This window comes from Vigna umbellata, chromosome 2 (genome assembly GCF_029865625.1).
Source record: "Vigna umbellata cultivar VRB3 chromosome 2, Vumbellata_1.0, whole genome shotgun sequence".
Lineage (NCBI taxonomy): Eukaryota > Viridiplantae > Streptophyta > Magnoliopsida > Fabales > Fabaceae > Vigna > Vigna umbellata.
In genome coordinates, this window is record NC_142166.1 from 38,911,745 (window position 1) to 38,932,648 (window position 20,904).

Below are 20,904 nucleotides of genomic sequence, written 5' to 3' on the forward strand. Positions count from 1 at the left end.
TTTTCTGACAAAATAATAATGACCAATTAATCATTAATTATCACATGAAAAAAATGTTAATTATCATTCTACTTTTTTGAAGTCCCTCTATTTCTAGCTTATATGAACATTATCTCCATCCACCTTTTCCACATTTCCTTAAGCTTCTTCAAATAATCCTTAACATCAATTATGGCGACACCTTTCATAAAGTGTCCTTTCTTCCTATTCGCAAACAAGTGGAGAGACTAACAGATTACCATCTCCACTCTCACCCGGTTTATGAAATTTTTTCAACTCATCAAAGGTAGGTTTGATGTTCTGAGCACTGATGGATTTTATTGAAACAGTTTTCCTATCGTTGTTAACTAAAAAGTATAAAATTTTGCTGTCACTAGAAATTAGGCACTAGCCAGATTAAACTCTTGAAACTTGAATTGAGTGTGTAAAATATTGATGGTTTAAGAGTAATTCATTTATTTTATTAATTGAAATTTGAGTTGTTTGACACAAAAATATAAAACTTAAGTTTTATTTATTTATCTTATTTAAAGATTAATTTATTTTAATTAAAGAAAAAATATTTTAGTACTTTATAAAAAAAATTCTACAATTTATTTTAATAGTACTCTATAAATAAAAATATAAATAAATTTTTTTCCCAAAAAAAATGTATTCACATATAAAAAATATTATTGTTTTCGGCATATAAAATTTATGGAATTAAATTTTGAAGTTAAAATTCTAACATCTTAATAAAATACTAGTGAAATATATTGAAAATCGTAATTATAAGAAGACTCCAATAATTTTAACCAATTAAAAATGTTAGTCAAAGTGTATTTTTAAATTTGTTGGGATTTGAGTATATAATTCTTTTTCACACCAATTAAGTGTTTTACTAAAAAAACACTTCAAGTGTGATTCCTATTCAGACCATATTTCATATGGAATGTTCTCTTAATACAATAAAAAGAAGTGATGATAAAATCACTGTATATTGTTAAAGAAAAAGATAGATATTATAATATGCATGTCTTGTTAGTTAGATGATATAAAATGCATGTCTTACTAGTTATATTTGAATTAGTTAAGATTGAGGGATAGATTGTACAAGTTACCTTCATTTGTTTGAAATCTCACCACTAAAATTCTACACCACTTATTGTACTTATAGTGCTTTGGTTTCTATCAAATATGATATAAATAATTTAAAAGAATTTAATATAAATCACTTATTTAAAAAATCTAATGTCTATTAAATTAGCCAATTTATATGATTGTTACATTTTTTTTTACCAAAACAAAGATAAAAGTATCTTAAGTCTCTTATAATTTTTTTAAGGAGAGATCATAATTAGAAAACAAAAAATAATTTTTATCATGCTAAAAATAATAAAGTAATAGAACGAGACAATATTAAATATGTCATATATAAATAATTCACATATAATATTGTCAGAATAACTTATTTATTGTTAAATAATATAAAATTGTTGACTCTTTATATAAACATGAAAACAAATTTCATGTTCACAATATTAAATAAATATGTCATGTAAAACAATGTAATTTTTTTTCTTCAAAACATATTTTACAATATTGTTTATTCTAATTTTGTTATTTTTCTTTTTAATAATAATGTATGATTATTTATTTAACTCAATTACATTACCTTAATATTTCGATTTTAATTCTGTGCTAAATTTCAGTAATTATGTATTATCTAATTTTGATTTAATTTTAACTATTTTTTATTTAAAAATTTTAAATTATTTTAATCCTATAGTCTTGTGTTATTTTATTTCACTTTATATAAAATAAAATAAATAAAAATATTTATGATGTTCAAATTTGTTGTTTAATTTATAATTTATGAAGATGTACATTTGACTTAATATATTATATCTAAAATATTATTTTATAATAATTTTAGCTTTTTTACAATATGATGCAACTATGAATTCCCTCGACATAATATAATTAAAAACATATCCAATTTAATCCATATATATCTTTATAACATCTTATTATATATTTATTTTTAATTAAGGTGTATATAAAATATATCTTGTAAATTATATATATATATATATATATATATATATATATATATAAATAAATGTGTTAATTGTTCCAATGATTCAAAAGTGGTAGCCACTGCTTAGAGAAAGTGTGGAGACTACTCAAGCTCGCCTTTGCTTTTGTGATGTATTTATAATGAAATCCTATGTAAGTTCATTAGAAGGGTGTCGATGCTAAAGGAGGAGAGATGAGAAATAGAGGTTTGCAACATTGACTGCAAGTATAATGTTTGTCATAGTTAAAACAAAGATTCTTGTCTCGACTAGCTTGCATTTCCGCTTCAGTTAACCTCTTGATGGAAATTCTGATAGTGAGGGTAGATAAAAGTGGTGGAAGTGATTTGGGAGGAGGAAGGATGATGACGAAGAATGTTAAGACAGTGGAGGGTGAAAGAAGTGTGAAGAAGTTAGCAGTGGGGGTCGTGATTTGCCCTTATGAAGCTTAGCCAAGACTATTATATCATGAGGGAGGTCGATGAGTTGAAGTGCCACGACCTCACAATAGAGGGTAGACTTAAGGCCAGAGAGGAAACAATTGAGATAAAAATTAGGGGGGAAATTATAAATGAGGTTAGTGAATGTCTCAAACTCAGAAAAGTAGGCATTAAGGCTCTAGGTTCGGGAGAGCTTGAATTAAAACCCTTACCCCTCTCAAGTCTATAGACTCTATCTTACATTTGTTATAATATATTAATATTATATTATTGCAAAAGTTAATGTTTGAAGGTTTCGTTTAAAAACATTAATTTTGAACTTGAATTTTGGAACGTTGGGTGGCAACGTTCATTTTCTTTCAACGTTCAATTTCTTCTATTAATAACTACAACGTTCATTTTCCTTTATTACTTGGTGTCTTACATGTTTTATAAATAGAACACCTTTTTCCTTTCCAAAACACATCAAAACCATTTTCTCTCATTTTCTCATTCTCTCTTTTTTCTTTCTAAAAATATTATGGGTTATTTTATACTCTTTCTAGAGATCCTTGCTAGTTCTTAAATCCTCAGAAATTATGAGAAGTTCCTGTTGTATCCTGGGAGGCTTGCGCAAAACACTACAAATAAGTACTTAAGGACAATTAATCTACACCTCTCAGGAAATACTGTTTTGTTAGTTTTTCTGCAATAATCTTGAGGACTTATGGCTAACATCAACAACGTGCCTTCGGAAAGCCAAACCATTGTTTCCGGAACCCAGACAGACTTCGCAAAATCACTTTCAGGCGTGTAAAAAATATAGGTTTTCTCTAGACAGAACTTCTAGCGCTGGCAAGAACGCGTGTCCACCCTTTTAGACATGTATGGAGTTGTTTCTCCTCTTTCATCTCTGAAGCCTGACCCCAATGTTCCCTCAAACTCAAAACTAGTTAAAGGGTGAACTTATGCGAACAAGGTATACCGACACACTCTACTTAGTGCTTTCTAATGATTTGTTTGATGTGTATTGTTCCTACAAGGAAGCAAAAGACATTTGGGACTTGTTGATTCTCAAATATACTATTGAAGATGTCGTTAGACAAAGATTCGTCATAGAAAACTACTACCGTTGGAAGATGATTGAAGACAAGGACATAAAAACTCAAATCAATGAGTACTACAAGCTGCTCAAAGATATCAAAGCAGTTTATATTGTTGTACTGGATTTCAAAACTTCTGTTTGAGAAATTGTTTTCATCCTGGACAGATTACAAACAACAGTTGAAACACAGACACAAACATATGTCTCTACCAGAACTCATTACACACATAATAATCGAAGATACCAAAAGGAAGGAGTCTATTACTACAAGGGCCGAAGCTTTATCTGCAAAAGTAAATATGGTAGAAGTAAGACCTTCTCCCGAAAGGTACGAACACAATCCTTATCACAAAAGGAAAAATAATTTTCTTAAATTTCCTCCCAATGAATCTAAACCCACCTTTAAGAAGAAAGGAAATTGTTTCGTATGTAGAAAGCTAGGTCGTCACGCACCATAGTGCAGGCGTAGAGTAAGAAACGACAATCCTCCTAGGGCAAATATAGTCGAAGGAGATGACATTATTGTTGCGATCGTTTCTCAAGAAAATCTGATGACCAATGTGAGCAAATGAGTGGTAGACTCTAATGTTGCCAGACATATTTGTGCAAATAAAAGTGTCTTTACCTCTTACACTAGTGTAGGGGATGGGAAAGAACACGTCTACCTTGGAGATTCCAGGACCACTCCTGTTTTTGAAAAAGGAAAAGTTATTCTTAAGCTCACATCTAGAAAGACTTTGGCCTTGGGTGATATGCTATATGTGCCATCAATCAGAGTTCATTTAATCTTTGTAGCACTATTAGGAAAGGTGGGGTTAAAGTGTCATTTGAGTCTGACAAGATCATTATGACAAAAAAATAATGTTTTCATGGGGAAGGGATATTGTGATCAAGGACTCTTCATTCTAAATGTTTCTGGAAATATTAATGAATCAAGTACTTCTACTTATATTTTTGACTCGTATGATATATGGCATGCTAGATTAGGACATGTAAATTCCTCCTATGTTTTGAAATTACAATGACTATGATTGATTAATATGCATGATAAACAAAGTAGTAAGTGTGATACATGTGTAGAATATAACAAAGAAAACATGTTTTTTCTATAGTGCCAAACTAAACCGATAGGGTTAATTCATACTGATCTCGCTGATTTAAAAACAAATCATGTCTAGAGGAGGTAAAAATTATTTTGTGACCTTTATAGATGATTTTTCTAGATACACCAAAGTTTACTTAACCAAACATAAAGATGAAACCTTGGATGTGTTTTTAACCTATAAAGCAGAAGTAGAAAACCAATTGAATAAGAAGATTAAGAGGATTAGATCACATAGAGATGGTGTGTACTGTTTAATGAATTTTGTGTTAAAGAAGGTATTATTCATGAAGTGACCCCACCATATTCACCTGAGTCTAATGGACTAGTTGAGAGAAAAAATAGAACCCTTAAGAAAATGATGAATGTGAGGCTTGTTAGTTCTGGTGTACCTGATAACCTTTGGGAGAAGTCTTGCTTAGTGCATGTTTTTTACAAAATAGAATACCCTATAAGACACCTGGAAAAACTCCTTATGAACTTTGAAAATGTTAACAACCTACCTTAAATATCTAAGAGTGTGGGGGTGTCTAGCTAAGGTATTGCTACCTGATCGTAAGAAAAGGGAAATAGGCTCCAAAATCTCTGATTGAATGTTCTAAAGCTATGTTGAACATAGTGTTGCCTATAGGTATCTAGGTTTTAAAAGTAACATACTTGAGAAAAATTCTATAATGGAGACGAAAAATGTTGGGTTTTTTGAACATGTGTTTCCCTTAAGAGTTAATGAGATGTCTCAACCTGATGATGATAATAATAATGGTAATACCATGAATGAGGATTTGAGAAGAAGTAAAAGACAGATAAAGGAAACTTCCTTTAAAGATGACATTTATACTTATCTTGTTGATAATGATCCAATAAGCTTTGTAGAATCTATCAATGCTCCTAATGCGAAAAAGTGGGATAAGGCCATTAGAACTAAAATTGAATCAATTCAGAAAAACAATACTTGGACTTTAGTAGATTTGCCTAAAGGAACAAAACTCATTGGTTGTAAGTGGATCTTTAATAGAAAGTGTCATCTTGATGGATCCATAGAGAAGTATAATGCAAGATTAGTAGCAAAAGGTTTTACTCAAAAACCCAACATAGATTACTTTGATACTTTTTCTCTTGTGACTAAGATTTCCTCTATTCAAGTGTTGTTAGCTCCAGCAGCTATCCATATACTAGTGATACATCATATAGATGTTAAAACAACCTTTTTGAATGGTGATTTAGAGGAGGAAGTTTATATGACTCAACTTGAAGGGTGTGTTGTACCTGGTCAAGAGAATAAAGTATGCAAACTCTTAAAATCCGTGTATGGGTTGAAACAAACATCAAAACAATGGCATGAAAAACTTGATAATGCATTGTCTTGTGATGGTTTTTCACCTAATGATGATGATAAATGTGTATACTCTAAATCTGAAAATGATGATTGTGTCACTATATGCTTATATGTGGATGACATGTTAATCTTTGGTACATGCAATGAGATTGTCGCTAGAACTAAATTGTTTCTAGGATCAAATTTTGAAATGAAATACATGGGTGAAGCCAATGTGATTTTAGGTATTAGAGTCAAAAGGAAGGGAGATAGAATATTACTACCCTAAGAACAATACATTGAGAAACTTCTTAAGAAGTTTGGGTTTTATGCTGTGAGTACCCCTTATGATGCTAATTATAAATTAATGAAAAATAAAGGAGAATCTATATCTTAGCCTTAGTATGTGTAGATAATTGGGAGTTTACTACACTTGATGAGCTTTTTTAGACCAGATATTGCTTATGCAATAGGTAGATTGAATATGTACACTCAATGTCCAAATTAGGAACATGAGGATACACTTGCTAGGCTTATGAGATACTTAAGAGGTTCAATGCTATTGAATATAGTGGATTTCTTGCTATACTAGAAGGGTACAATGATGCTAACTAGATCTCTGATTTAGATGAGATAAAATCCATTAGAGGTTATGTATTCACACTTGGGGGTGGTGCGATTACATGGAGATCAGTCATGCAAACAATTATTGCAAGATCAAAAATGAAATTTGAATTTGTTGTTCTTGAGATGACTGGTAATGAGGCTGAGTGGTTGAAAAACTTCTTAGCGAAAATTCCACTAGGAATGAAACCAACCTCATCGGTATCAATACACTATGATTGCCAATCGACAATAGCTATAGCTAAAAATAATAATTACAATGGAAAGAATAGACAAATACAATTGACACACAATTTGGTGAAGCAGCTGCTAAAGAGTGAAACTTTTTCCATTGATTATGTGAAGTTAAAACATAATCTAGCAGATCCTCTAACAAAACCCCTTGGAAGACAAATGATATTAGAAACATCGAGGGGAATGAGACTTAAGCCGCTTGCAAACAAACAAGTGATGGTAACCCAACCTTTGTGATTGGAGATCCCATGAATAAGATTCATATGGGTAAAAACATGTCATTTGTTAGTTCTAATAGCACTAAATTGATTTTAATCAATTATGTCCCTTCGTATGGTGTGTGTGAAAGTGCTAGAGATTGCATTATTGAGAGGTTAAACTTTGTCAATAAAATTCTATGGTGAAAGAATTTTAGCTTAAACAAATATTTTAATTATTTTCATATCCCCTATAGGTGGTGTATGATTTGCAGCATACACTTGATGAAATCACCTATATGAGTGTCGAGTGGGACTGCTCGCATGAGATCTTGGCATGATCTTTAGAGCACTCATGAATACCAGGCACGCGCATGGCCTAGTAAGCTCAACACAATGATAACAACAAGGAGTAAGGGTGTATAGTTTTTGGTTCATACAACTTTTATACCAACTACACTGTATGTTACGTTTCTCAATCTAAGACTGGTTCATATAGTTTGCTATACCACATCCTATGAGACCCAAGATAAAAGTTTCTTATCATTCTTTTAATGTTTGAACTATTTGGGTCAAAAACTTTTTCATTCAACTTTCTTTTGCAATAAGTGGGGAATTGTTGTAAAACATCGATTGCAAAAAAAAAATCGTTGGATTGCAATGTTGATATTTATTAATTGGCAACAAGAAAAAAGTTTATTTGTGCAACGTTCAATTCCAGTGTTAAAATTTTTTATTGTTTTTATTTTATTTTATTGATTTTATTCTCTAGTTCTATAAACAGAGAATTCTTCTTTCATTCCAAGACACACCAAAATCAATTTTATCTTATTCTTCTTTCTTCTTAGTTTCATCCTCTTTTCCTCTTCTAAAAATATTTTATATTATTTTATACTTTCTTAAAAGATTCTTGTTAGTTTTGAGATTCCTAGAAATTCTAAAAAAATTTTGATAGACTTACACTTACGAATAAGTTCTTAACAAGAGTGAAACTACACGCCTCACCTTTTCTACAACAATTCTCCTCTCATATTTGCGGCCAACAAATTAACATGAGAGCGACCTAACATGATAGGCCTTTTATTATCCAAAGCCATATATACGTAATTAAACTCAACACCAACCTTCTTTCGGGGACCAAACTTGTAGGTAAATAAATGTCATTTCACTGTTAAAAGTACTGATATTAGTGTCATTAGTGGAATGATAGCATCTGTCTTTTCTATAACAACATCTATGTGTTTGACATTTATGTAAGTAAATAAATAAAAACTTTTCATAATAACGGTTATAATAAGTTATTAAATAAAAGTGTAAAAGAAATTGTGAACATCAAAACGGTTGTAATTATAATTTTGATTAGGATGTATTTGTCCTGTAAATACTTTTACATAGCCGTCACATATTATTAGATGACTATGAACTCTTTACTAATTATTTTTAAAATCACATTTAAAACTATTTTAATTATTTGACAATGTAAAGCTCGCTGAGAAAACTCAATGCAAAAAACTATGATGAGAACATATCAAAATTAAACAGTGCACGAAAAATAAAATTTTACAAATATAAATGACGCTAGTTTTTTTTTTAAATAATACTTTTATTTAATTATTTTTCTCTAATAATGATTATAAATTAATGTGGATAACTCATTATAAATTAAAATAAGGTTTATCCAAATTGAAATGGAAAACTTAATATTGTTATTGGATTAATTTTATATAATTATTAATTAATATCATGAAAATAAAATAAGCGTGTAGTTCCTTGGTATATCAATTATTCTACATCGTAAAGAAATAAATAATAATATTATAAAAGACTTTTACTTATTTTATCTTTTTATTTCCGAAGGATGTATTCTTATTTTTAAATCAAAATTTGTTCAATATTTTTTGTTTATTAAGACAATTGTCGAAGAATACAATTACACCTGACATACAATTAAAACATCTGGATTCACATTTTAGAAGGCAGAAACAAAATGCAGTGCAATACTCTCCATAGAACTCAATCAAGCTCCAGAAGATACAAAGTAATCAAAATGCACAGCTCGAAGTAATTTATTTTTGAAATATATCATAGTTGAAAGTTATTTCTAAGAACAACTCATCCACAAAACGGCATTTTATTTATCATAAAATAGACAATAACAGCATCAAAGCCTCCTATCGTTCTTATACAATCAAACATATACAAATTCTCACAGATTCAATAATCCAAAAAGGGATTAATTATACATAATCTTTATTTTCTTCTTTTGATAACCAGAAAGAGAACAAAGTCCCTCCACAGGAACTATGTCATCCTTTATTTTACAGTAGGCATCTGATGGACTCTCCTTTCAGCATGTAATCAAAAGCTTTGTTAATTTCTGAGAATGGAACGGTGTGAGTGATGAATTTCTCCAGTTCCAATTCCTGGAGATAAAGACCATATTATCAGATAAGACATCAATTTGAATGATCCTTATATACCTCAGAAATCAATATATATACACGCGTGTGTGTATATGTAAACTTACCCCATTCATGTATTTCTCCACAACTGAAGGAAGATCAGTGCGAGGTTTGTAGTTACCATAAAAGGTAACCTTAAGAGTCCTCTCGTTCAAAAAATTCACTGGATGAGTTTTGAATGCATCATCTTTGTTTTGCACTCCAACAAGTACAGCAACACCCCAACCCTGAAGAAATAATTAAGGATCAGCCTTAGAAGCTTCACATAAATTTCTTAGCACTAAATAGAGCATGCAAGGCATGATTTATGTACATCGTGAACACATTCGAATGCTCTCACCATGGCCTGGATGCTGCCAGTACATTCAACAGCACGATCCACTCCCCCATTTGTCATTTCAGCAATTACCTGGAAGCCAACATTCACATCTCAATCAACATCAAAAAAATAAAAAACAATTTTGAAAAAGAAAAAAAAAAAACATCTTTAAGAGACAAGAATGCACATACTATTTTTTGAAAGGACAGGAAGTAGTGCTACCGTAGGCTGAACTTTTCAGCTTCACTATAATTTCCACCGGGTGTGCTAGCCCAACAAGCACCAGGAGTCGGGGCTTCATATGGTCGTGATGGAGGGCTTCTAGGTTGAAAAGATCAAAAAGGGAAAAGAAAATAAACACAGTTCCTAATATGAAGTTGCGTATAGTATCTGAAGTTTGCTAAATCTCCTAACCTGATACTGTGGACTTCCCCAAGAGCCTGGATTTCCATCTTCCCAGTTGTACCTAATTTTATATTTCACCATCAGAATTCATACATCATATATATACTAACTAAATAGTGCCGGAGACTCTATGGAGACAACAATGTTTCTAACTAACAAATTCCTTATAACCCTCTAGTTCTAGTTGTTTCTATTTGGAACATTAATGTCCACGTGGAAATTCATTAACTAAGACATCGTTTTTACGGTATACAAATTGGAAGAAAGAAATCTTTTTAATAAAGCAAAAATTATGTGAAACAAAAATCAGAAAACAGTATATAAAACTCAACAAGGAACCATGTTAATTGGACAAACCTTGGAGGACTCATTGGAGTATATGGATTCCATGCTCGGTCACCCATAGGTGTCCTCATTCCATCATGAATAGGTGTTGCTATAAATAGCAGTACATTTATCAATAACCGAACATAACCATCGGTCAAAAAAGAAGTTAGAGTGTTAATCCTACCAGATGATTAAATGAAAACTTATTACAATAAAATCAAACAAACCTCCAGGATCTCTCATTGGAGTCATATATGGATGTAGGGGAGTCCGACAAGGATGCATTGGGGTTTCACTTCCCATTCCATAGAGAGATGTATCACTGGAAGAACACAAAAGAGTTAGAGGATTGAACATCTTCCATTGCATACTTGGAATCTTAAATTACATTTACATAAAACTCACCGATATGGAGTTATAGCCACATGGTCAGATATATGGTTGCGGTCAACTGCAAATCACCAAGTAAGCAACCATGAAAATACCAAAATACATACACTACAGGTTTTTCTTCACAAAGACGTACCTGTTGCAACCTTCATTTGAGATTCAAGCTCAACACGAACTGAAGTGCCTTTATCATCTATAACACGACCACGATAACCTTTATATGGACCCTGACGCACTTTAACAGTTGTACCTACCAAACCGTCATGCCCCCTCCCACCCCTATGTCTCCCTCCAGCTATATCACATCCAAATAAATTAACATCAATCAAGTTACTTAAGGAGATGTACAACAAATTCATAGACTGGTTCCACATAAAACATGAAGAATAAAAAGAGACATACAATCCATTGGCCCTCCACGAGGAAACCTCCTTGGGGATGGTGGAATACGACTTGGGCTTCTAAGAGTGGGAAATCTTGAGTAGGCATCACCCTAGTGGAAGGAATGAAATTTTATGCAAAATATTATCACAGTGCTAAAACCAATAGCAAAACATTCACAAAAAATAAAATAGGAAAATTGGTTACATTTCTGTCACCACTGGAGCGTGAACCCCCCACTACCACACATGATTGGGCCTTAGTACATATAAAGCCTGCTTGTTCAAGATGATGGCGATCAAAGATGAACAATATTCCCCTATATATGTGTTCCACAGGACCTTGTTTCCCCTAGCCAGAAAAAACAAACAAATAAATAAATATAAAAATATTATCTTTCAAAGGTAAATCTAGCCAAAAGACAGAATCTCACTTTACTGGAACCATCAACAATCCGGACAACATCCTTTGATGAAACTGTATTCTTATACCTATCTTGCCCACTTATTTTCTTATCTATCTTACATTTGATCTCTCTTAATTTAACCAGCACAACTTCGTGTCTGTCAGGAATCCCCTTTAGAACCTAAAATAGCAATAGACATTAATATAATAACAAACTCAAAATTTTAATAAAAAAAATTTTAAATCCTTGAGTCCCTCACCTGAAATGCTTCACTTTCTACACGTATTATTACACCAAAGCTCATATTACTGCACATATTAAATAGAAAATAGAAATGAGAAAACATTGAACTATATCTCAAGGGTTAAGTGAATATGCAATAATCTCAAGCAAAGCTTACTCAAGCAATACAAGATCACCGAGTTCATAGTCTCCAATTCTAGTAACTCCAGTAGTTACTTCTGAACTTACTACAACATCATCTGCAAATACGCGAATCTAAAGAGAGGATATTTTAATATCATTTATGCAGTAAATATGATTAGAAAATAGAAATTAACAAATCTTTAAACCACAAAACTCACATGCTCTTTTGTGGTATCAGATATTAAAATCAAGACATGCTGCTCGACCTTCACAACCATGCCAGTAGCCCCTTCTTGAGCACCAGAAACAACCTTAACGTGGTTTCCAGGCTCAAAATATTTACGAAGTTCCTTTTCATTTATAGCAATAGTTTTCTGAAAAATGACGATGACCATTTAATCATTAATCATTAAAATGCAAAAATGGCACCATACAAGGATATTCATACTTACGGGAAGTTCCTTTATTTCTGGTCTTATATGGACGTTATCTTCATCCACCTTCTCCACCTTTCCCTTAAGGTTCTTTAAATCACCCTTTACAACAATGATGGCGTCACCTTTCATAAAGTGTCCTTTCTTCCGGTTCGCAAACAAAGTTGAAAGACTAGACACATCACCATCTCCACTCTCTTTACGAAATTTGTCCAACTCATCAAGAATAGGTTTGATGTTCTGAGTACGGATGGATTTTATTGAGACAGCTTTGTATAAGAAACCATCTTTGAACATCATGCCCCCAATTGCATCAAAACTTTCACCATATGGGTCACGTCTATGCTCCACACGGATATGCAGTTCCCTAAATAAAAAGAACAAATTTAATCAGATCAAAAACAAATTTCCAATCCACAGAAGACTTTCAGCCACAGAATAGAGAGAACCAGTAATACCTTGCTTCATCAACATTCATAAATCGAGGAGGAGGAACAAAAGCCTTCTTTTTCACAACCTCCCTACCTTCCTGCATGACACGAGTTATATGTATAAAAAAAATAGACGCAGGCTATTCCTTCCAAAGAATTTAAACACTGGACAAATAGAATACATTAATTTAACAAAAAACTACGACATCGCTTACCAATTTATTTGCAAGAGCCTGTAGGTCTATCCTTGGAATTAATTTGACAGTAACCCTCTGCCTCACATTATCAACATCCACTACCTACAGAAGACATTTGATGTTAATACAGAAAACAAAATGAAGGGTATCATGAATTTTCTAAAATGTGATACATACTTTGGCAAGGTCCCCTTTATATGTCCCGATCTTCATTCTAACCCAAGTATCTCTAGCAAGATCAATTGCTTTGCTTTCAACTGACAGAACATCAGTCATTTCTCTGATTGGGACAAGAGTTATTTTTTGGCCAAATATATTGAGTAGACCTTTGCAAGCCTGGAAGCATATACATAATAATTACAAAACACAATTTAATCTATACAGACATGGCTATTTATGAACCAGACGTTTTGCATGACATTACCTCTCTGACATGGGCTTCTTTATCTGCTTCCACGTATATAAAGTTTTTGAGATGATCAAGAGCAAAAGCTGATCTTATTTGCAATTCAGATCCTCTATCTATGTACTTTTGCATGAGGCAAACGGCTGTTTCCCTTTCGCGTCCAATCTAATGCGAAAACAAAGAATACATGACATGCTCCAATAATGTTGCAAGAGAAAGGGACATTTGCACAAAAAAAAGTTATGGACATACTGCACATTTCACCATCCAAAGCTTCGGATCTCTCACAGACGGCAAAAGAGCTTGTTGTTCTACATCTGTTGTTTCTTCATCATAATCCTTTAGGCGCCTTCCATAACGTTCCTGGATGCTTCTGGCCACAGCTTCAAGATCTTCATGATCTTCTTGGTGATGTGGCAGCATTCGCCTATTCCGCATCCTTCTCCCATCATCTTCTTCTGGTAGATCGGCTCCACCATCAACAATGAAGTCTGAATATTTCAACAGCTGTTAACTTGTCTACATAACTAATAGATATATTTTACACAAAGATAGAATATAAAGTGCAAATTTACTGTTCTGTTATGTTTAGGATATAAAATACTACATGCACACAGAAAACCATCACTGCAGTACATAATTTCATCTTCTTTCAGTAAATGTTTTCAGTTCAAATTTGATGTTCTATCACAAGGAAAACCATGAATAACAAAATTGATTCTCAGTTTCTTCAAGTGAAAAAATAGTCTTAATCTTCTAATTCCTCCGGGGAAAAACCCACTACAAGAATACATTATTTCATACTCATAACAATTAAAAAATCACCTCAACAAAAGTAACCTTCCATTCACCGTACATTCAATTAAACACAATTTATTGTAATAGCTCCTTCCATATCCAGTTTTCCCTGGTCCTCAGTCAAATATGATTTAAAACATTGTTTTGAATAGCAGACAATCCATACTATCCATCGAAGGGATTGAATAACATATGCCTAATCAAGTTTAAAATCAACAAACAATCATATAAAGAAACCATAAATCCAAAGTTCCAACCCTAATTTTGTACATCCCGAGTTCATATCCAATCATCCAAATTACAAACAAAAGTTTGCAGGGGAAAAAGAAAAAAAACACACACCGTCTTCGCCCTCTTCCTCATCGCTATCCACCACGGCCTCCTCGTCAAAAAATTTAGAAGCGGAAACCTTCTTGTACTGCCGCCTGTGACCGCCTCGGGCATCAAAATCCTCGTCATCCTCCTCCTCATCATCCACCTCCTCATCATCCTCGTCTACCTCCTCATCAATGAAACCAGATCTTCTGCGCTTCCTGCTGCCTCCACCGCTTCCCCGGCCGTCATCCTCCTCGTCGAAGTCCGCGACCTGCTCGTCTTCCATGTAATAGTCATCCTCGTCGTCGCGGTCCATTTGTCGGTGACTCAGGTCCATTTGCCCGTGACTCATTTTTGAGTGTGAATTAATTTTTTTGGTACTGAATTTTGAGGTAAGATTCACAAGCAAAATTTGTGTAAAATAGTGTACGGACAACTATATTTAAAAGTAAAATTTGTATAAATTAGTTAGGATTTATTATCAAATCTATATAACAGATAAAAAGTTCTTTAACTAACATATAAATTAAAGATTATCAAATTCCATAATATAAAATAATTATTATTAATGTTATATTAAATATAAAAATATTTATAAAAAGAAAAAAAATAAAAATAATTATTAAAATTATATTTTAAAATATAAAATTATTAAAATTATATTTTAGAAAGCAATGTCTCAGATATTAATGTTATAATTTAAAAAATGTAAAAGAATTGTAATTTAATAAAATAAAATAATTTTTTTAAAATATAATTTTATTTATGACTTAATTTTAAAAAATATATTTTATTCTTTATTTATTACTATTAATATTATTATTATTTTATTAAACAAAGAAAAAAAATTGTCAATAAATTATTTAAAAAGTGCATGATAATATATGATAATATAGTAAAAAGGTTTAAATTCTTTCAAATCTTTTTTAATATATAGATATAAAAGTAGATAATAATCTTGCAAATCTTTCCGTGCTTTTCACTTCATACAAACATAAAATCACTCTTAAATTCCTTTTCCTCAATCAACATGCATAGTGTAATAAGCTCAAACAAACATAGCCTAAATTTTGCACTCTTATTTTCTCAGCCCTCTGTTCTTCTAGACTTCCTATATTATCTGCTTTTCTGCATATTTGTCTTCATATATTTTGGGACAAAAACATTGTAATTAAAAGAAAGGACAAGAAATAATAATTAATTTTCATTTTTTTCAGGTGTCATATAATTTTTTTAATATATTAGTATATTAAAATATCTAATGTGTTAATATTACTATATATTTTTATTATCTAAAGTCATATACAAAGAAAGAATTCTTCGTAACATATACAGTATCTCAAATGCTAAATATACAGTTAATAACATGTACACATTTTATTATGAATTTATTGATATAAACTACTTTATTAATTATTTAATCTTTCAAACTCTACAACTAGTTTTTGAATTTAATACAATCTCTAATAAAAAAACTTATCTATGATATCATTCTTAAAGATATTTAATTTATAATTACTTTTTAATTCAATTAATTATCCCTAATATTTTTTGAAATAAAATTTTTAAAATGTTTATTTTATATTTTTTTAATATATATAAATTTTATAATATGTTTTTTAATAATTACTAAAATTTTATTTTTTTTACTTTTTATTATTTTAAGAGAAATATCTTTTCACTAATTAATATATATATATAACCGTTGAGAAATTGACAAAGATAAAAAATTTATTTATCCTATTTGTTAATTACAAATGAAATAATAGAATAGAAATGAAATAATAGAAAAGGGAATATCAATAACTCATTTTTAATATTTCATTTTGTTAGGAAAGAAGAATCGTGAAAAAAAAAGTTAAAAAATCATGGATTTTATTATATTCTTTTTCTTTCTAACTTTTTCCATGATTTTGGATACAAAGTGTTGCTTAAAAAAATAAATGTTAATCTAAAAGATTATATAATAATAATTGTATATATTTTCTTAAAATATATAATTATGGTTAGGTTTAAAATAGTACAATGAAAATAAAATTAAGTGTGAAATCCTTAATATTAGGAAAAGATAATCTTTATGATAATATAATAAGGATATAGGTTATAATAAATCAAATTCAGTTATTATATATTAAATTTATTTTATTTCATGTTATACCAGTGAATTTACTAAAATTTATAAATGCCCTATTAATTTAACTTAATATTTATTTTTATTCTTATACTTACAAAATATTTTTTACTATTTTAAGCCTTAGAGTCCTTATAAGTAAACTTTTTTCGATTTCTATAAGAATATTTGACATCTACAGTGAAACCTAGGTGAGAATTTATCTTATATTCACATTTTATATTATAAAGATAGTTCATACTTTTAATAATCATCTCACTCGTGTTATCATGAATATTTGTAATCAAAATTTTAATATTCTATTGAATATTTGTAAACAATCATTTTAAATTATTTTTTCTTTTTTTGCTTTTACATCACTGATCTTAATAAGGGTTGCAAGTTCAATTTCTGATCCTAAGAAAAATAGATTTGTATTTGCATTCATTATTGGAGCTTTAGGATAAAAGGTTATCATACCAATATGCCAAACTTTTATTCATGTGAAAAGTCAAAGGATGCCACATGTGTCCAAAAATTTTGCTATTGGTGCAATATAATAAACTATTATTTATGAAAATCCTTCACACTACAATTCAACACTTTATTAAACTATGTTGACTTACACACAATCTAAAGATGCTCTCTCAATAAGACATGCGTATTTGTCACTATCAATGGATTCTGTGCTAATGCCTAAGTACATGACACCAACTATATGTAGGAAGGCCACAACAAAGCCTTCGACCTCCTCCTTAATGTCGAGAGTTATGCCAAGAACAATTACGAGGAATGAACTCTGAAAATAAGAGCGATTGTTGTGATGTCAATTATTTGAGGATAGGGCAAGTTTTAATGAAGAAAAACTCATGGACTCTTAAAGCAAAGTTGTGATGATGATGTGAGAGAAGTTGTTTGTAAAGGTTCGTGTCAAAACTATTTGTTTGAGAGAGTGCTTAATATTAGGTTAGGAATACGGCTCGTGTTTAACACCTCAAATATTTTTAGGGTATTACAAGTAGTAAAACAAAATTTGAATGATATCTGATATCAATAATCAAAACTTTATTTTGATTCAAGAAAAGTACGGTTCAAATTTACAAATCTTAAACAACATAGTCTTCACAACTTAGCATAAAATTCAGATTTAAACTTACAGTCTTAAACAAAATAGTTTTTCGATACAAATTTATTTTTAGCAAAAAGTCCCTAAAAGTTTTCTGAGCATACCTCTCATCTTTATTGATTTCCAATTGCATTTATAACATCATTTGCTCACGTATAACAAAGTTATACGATCATAACACAAACAAATAAGAGTAAGTTAATCATAACATACAATCATTGAACACACTCATCATATATAATTCAATCATATATCATTACAATTTATACACACATTTATCTTGATACCACTAATTCACTTTATTATATCTTTTATTTTCCGTAATATACCACCCTCTGACTTCTCTCAAAGTCATTATTCTTATTTTCATAAACCTTACAAATATATTATGCTTACCGAGATATTAAAATCAAGACATGCTGCTCGAATATTTACAAAATAATAATGACCAATTAATCATTAATTATCACGTAAAAAACGACATCAATTGACAAGTTAATTATCATTCCTACTTTTTTTTGGAAGTCCCTCTATTTCTAGTCTTATATGAACATTATCTCCATCCACCTTCTCAACCTTTCCCTTAAGCTTCTTCAAATAATCCTTAACATCAATTATGGCGTCACCTTCCATAAAGTGTCCTTTCTTCCTATTCGCAAACAAAGTGGAGAGACTAGACAGATTATCATCTCCACTCTCACCCGGTTTATGAAATTTTTTCAACTCATCAAAGGTAGGTTTGATGTTCTAAGCACTGATGGATTTTATTGAAACAGTTTTCCATAGTTGTTAACTAAAAAGTATAAAATTTTGCTGCTACTAGAAATTAGGCACTTAATTAGCCAGATTAAACTCTTGAAACTTGAGTTGAGTGTGTAAAATATTTATGGTTTAAGAGTAATTCATTTATTTTATTAATTGAAATTTGAGTTGTTTGACACAAAAATATAAAACTTAAGTTTTTCTTATTTATCTTATTTAAAGCTTAGTTTATTTTAATTAAAGAAAAAATATTTTAGTACTTTATAAAAAAAATTCTACAATTTATTTTAATAGTACTGTATAAATAAAAATATAAATAAATTTTTTTCCCAAAAAAAAATGTATTCACATATAAAAAATATTATTGTTTTCGGCATATAGAATTTATGGAATTAAATTTTGAAGTTAAAATTCTAACATCTTAATAAAATACTAGTGAAATATATTGAAAATCATAATTATAAGAAGACTCCATTAATTTTAACCAATTAAAAATGTTAGTAAAAGTGTATTTTTAAATTTGTTGGGATTTGAGTATATAATTCTTTTTCACACCAATTAAGTGTTTTACTAAAAAAACACTTCAAGTGTGATTCCTATTCAGGCCATATTTCATATGGAATGTTCTCTTAATACAATAAAAAGAAGTGATGATAAAATCACTATGTATAGAAAAATATAGATATTATAATATGCATGTCTTGTTTGTTAGATGATATAAAATGCATGTCTTACTAGTTAGATTTGAATTAGTTAAGATTGAGGGTTAGATTGTACAAGTTACCTTCATTTGTTTGAAATCTCACCACTATATAGTCGAAAGAGATGACATTATTGTTGCGATCATTTCTCAAGCAAATCCGATGACCAATGTGAGCAATGGGTGGTAGACTCTAGTGCTACCAAGCATATCTATGCAAACATAAGTTTCTTTATCTCTGACACTAGTGTAGGGAATGGAAAAGAACACATCTACCTCGAAAATTCCAAGACTTCTCCTGTTCTGGGAAAAAGGGAAAGTTCTTCTTAAGCTCACATCTGGAAAGACTTTGGCCTTGAGTGATGTGCTACATGTGCCATCAATCAAAGTTAATTTAATCTTTATAGAAATATTAAAAAAGGTGAAGGTTAAAGTGTCATTTGAGTCTAACAAGATCATTATGACAAAAAAATAATGTTTTCGTGAGGAAGGGATATTATGATCAAGGACCCTTCATTCTAAATGTTTCTGGAAATATTAATGAATCAAGTACTTCTATTTATATTGTTGATTCGTATGATATATGGCATGCTAGATTAGTACATGTGAATTCCTCCTATGTTTTGAAATTACAATGACTATGATTGATTAATATGCATGATAAACAAAGTAGTAAGTTGTATATATGTGTAGAATCTAAAATAACAAAGAAAACATGTTTTTTCTATAGAATGCCAAACTGAGCTGATTTAAAACAAATCATGTCTAGAGGAGGTAAAAATAATTTTGTGACCTTTATAGATGATTTTTCTAGATACACCAAAGTTTACTTAATCAAACATAAAGATGAAACCTTTTATGTGTTTTTAACCTATAAAGCAGAAGTAGAAAACCAATTGAATAAGAAGATTAAGAGGATTATATTAGATAGAGGTGGTGAGTATGTATTGTTTAATGAATTTTGTGTTAAAGAAGGTATTATTCATCAAGTGACCCCACCATATTCACCTGAGTCTAATGGACTAGTTGAGAGAAAAAATAGAACCCTTAAGGAAATGATGAATGTCAGACTTGTTAGTTTTGGTGTACCTGATAACCTTTGGGGAGAAGTCTTGCTTAGTGCATGTTTTTTTACAAAATAGAATATCCTATAAGAAAACTGGCAAAACTCCTTATGAGCTTTGAAAATGTTACCAACCTAACCTTAAATATCTAAGAGTATGGGGGTGCTAGCTAAAGTATTGCTACCTGGTCATAAGAAAAGGGAAATAGGCTCCAAAACCTCTGATTGAATGTTCTAATGCTATGCTGAACATAGTGCTGCCTATAGGTAAAAGACAAAGTAGAAGTAAATGACAGAGAAAGGAAACTTCCTTTAAAGATGACTTTTATACTTAACTTGTTGATAATGATCCAATAAGCTTTGTAGAACTATTAGTGCTCCTAATGCAAAAAAGTGGATAAGGCCATTAAAACTAAAATTGAATCAATTCAGAAAAACAATACTTGGACTTTA

General features: G+C 30.5%; 2 pseudogenes across 2 annotated transcripts; both read right to left on the reverse strand.

Moving 5' to 3' along the window:
• Positions 1 to 9,168: 9,168 nt before the first annotated feature.
• Positions 9,169 to 10,152, reverse strand: LOC148203954 (alcohol dehydrogenase 1-like; annotated as a pseudogene). The gene is made up of 4 exons (XR_015784312.1): positions 10,026 to 10,152; positions 9,829 to 9,924; positions 9,581 to 9,742; positions 9,169 to 9,476 (listed from the first exon to the last, which is right to left on the reverse strand). The product of XR_015784312.1 is annotated as an alcohol dehydrogenase 1-like (transcript).
• Positions 10,153 to 10,248: 96 nt separating this feature from the next.
• On the reverse strand, positions 10,249 to 15,082 carry LOC148203955 (putative transcription elongation factor SPT5 homolog 1; annotated as a pseudogene). The gene is made up of 18 exons (XR_015784311.1): positions 14,718 to 15,082; positions 13,830 to 14,068; positions 13,596 to 13,742; positions 13,349 to 13,507; positions 13,190 to 13,273; positions 13,002 to 13,072; positions 12,562 to 12,910; positions 12,328 to 12,483; positions 12,144 to 12,241; positions 12,003 to 12,051; positions 11,771 to 11,923; positions 11,545 to 11,688; positions 11,359 to 11,449; positions 11,093 to 11,251; positions 10,972 to 11,017; positions 10,794 to 10,888; positions 10,597 to 10,675; positions 10,249 to 10,300 (listed from the first exon to the last, which is right to left on the reverse strand). The product of XR_015784311.1 is annotated as a putative transcription elongation factor SPT5 homolog 1 (transcript).
• Positions 15,083 to 20,904: the final 5,822 nt, after the last annotated feature.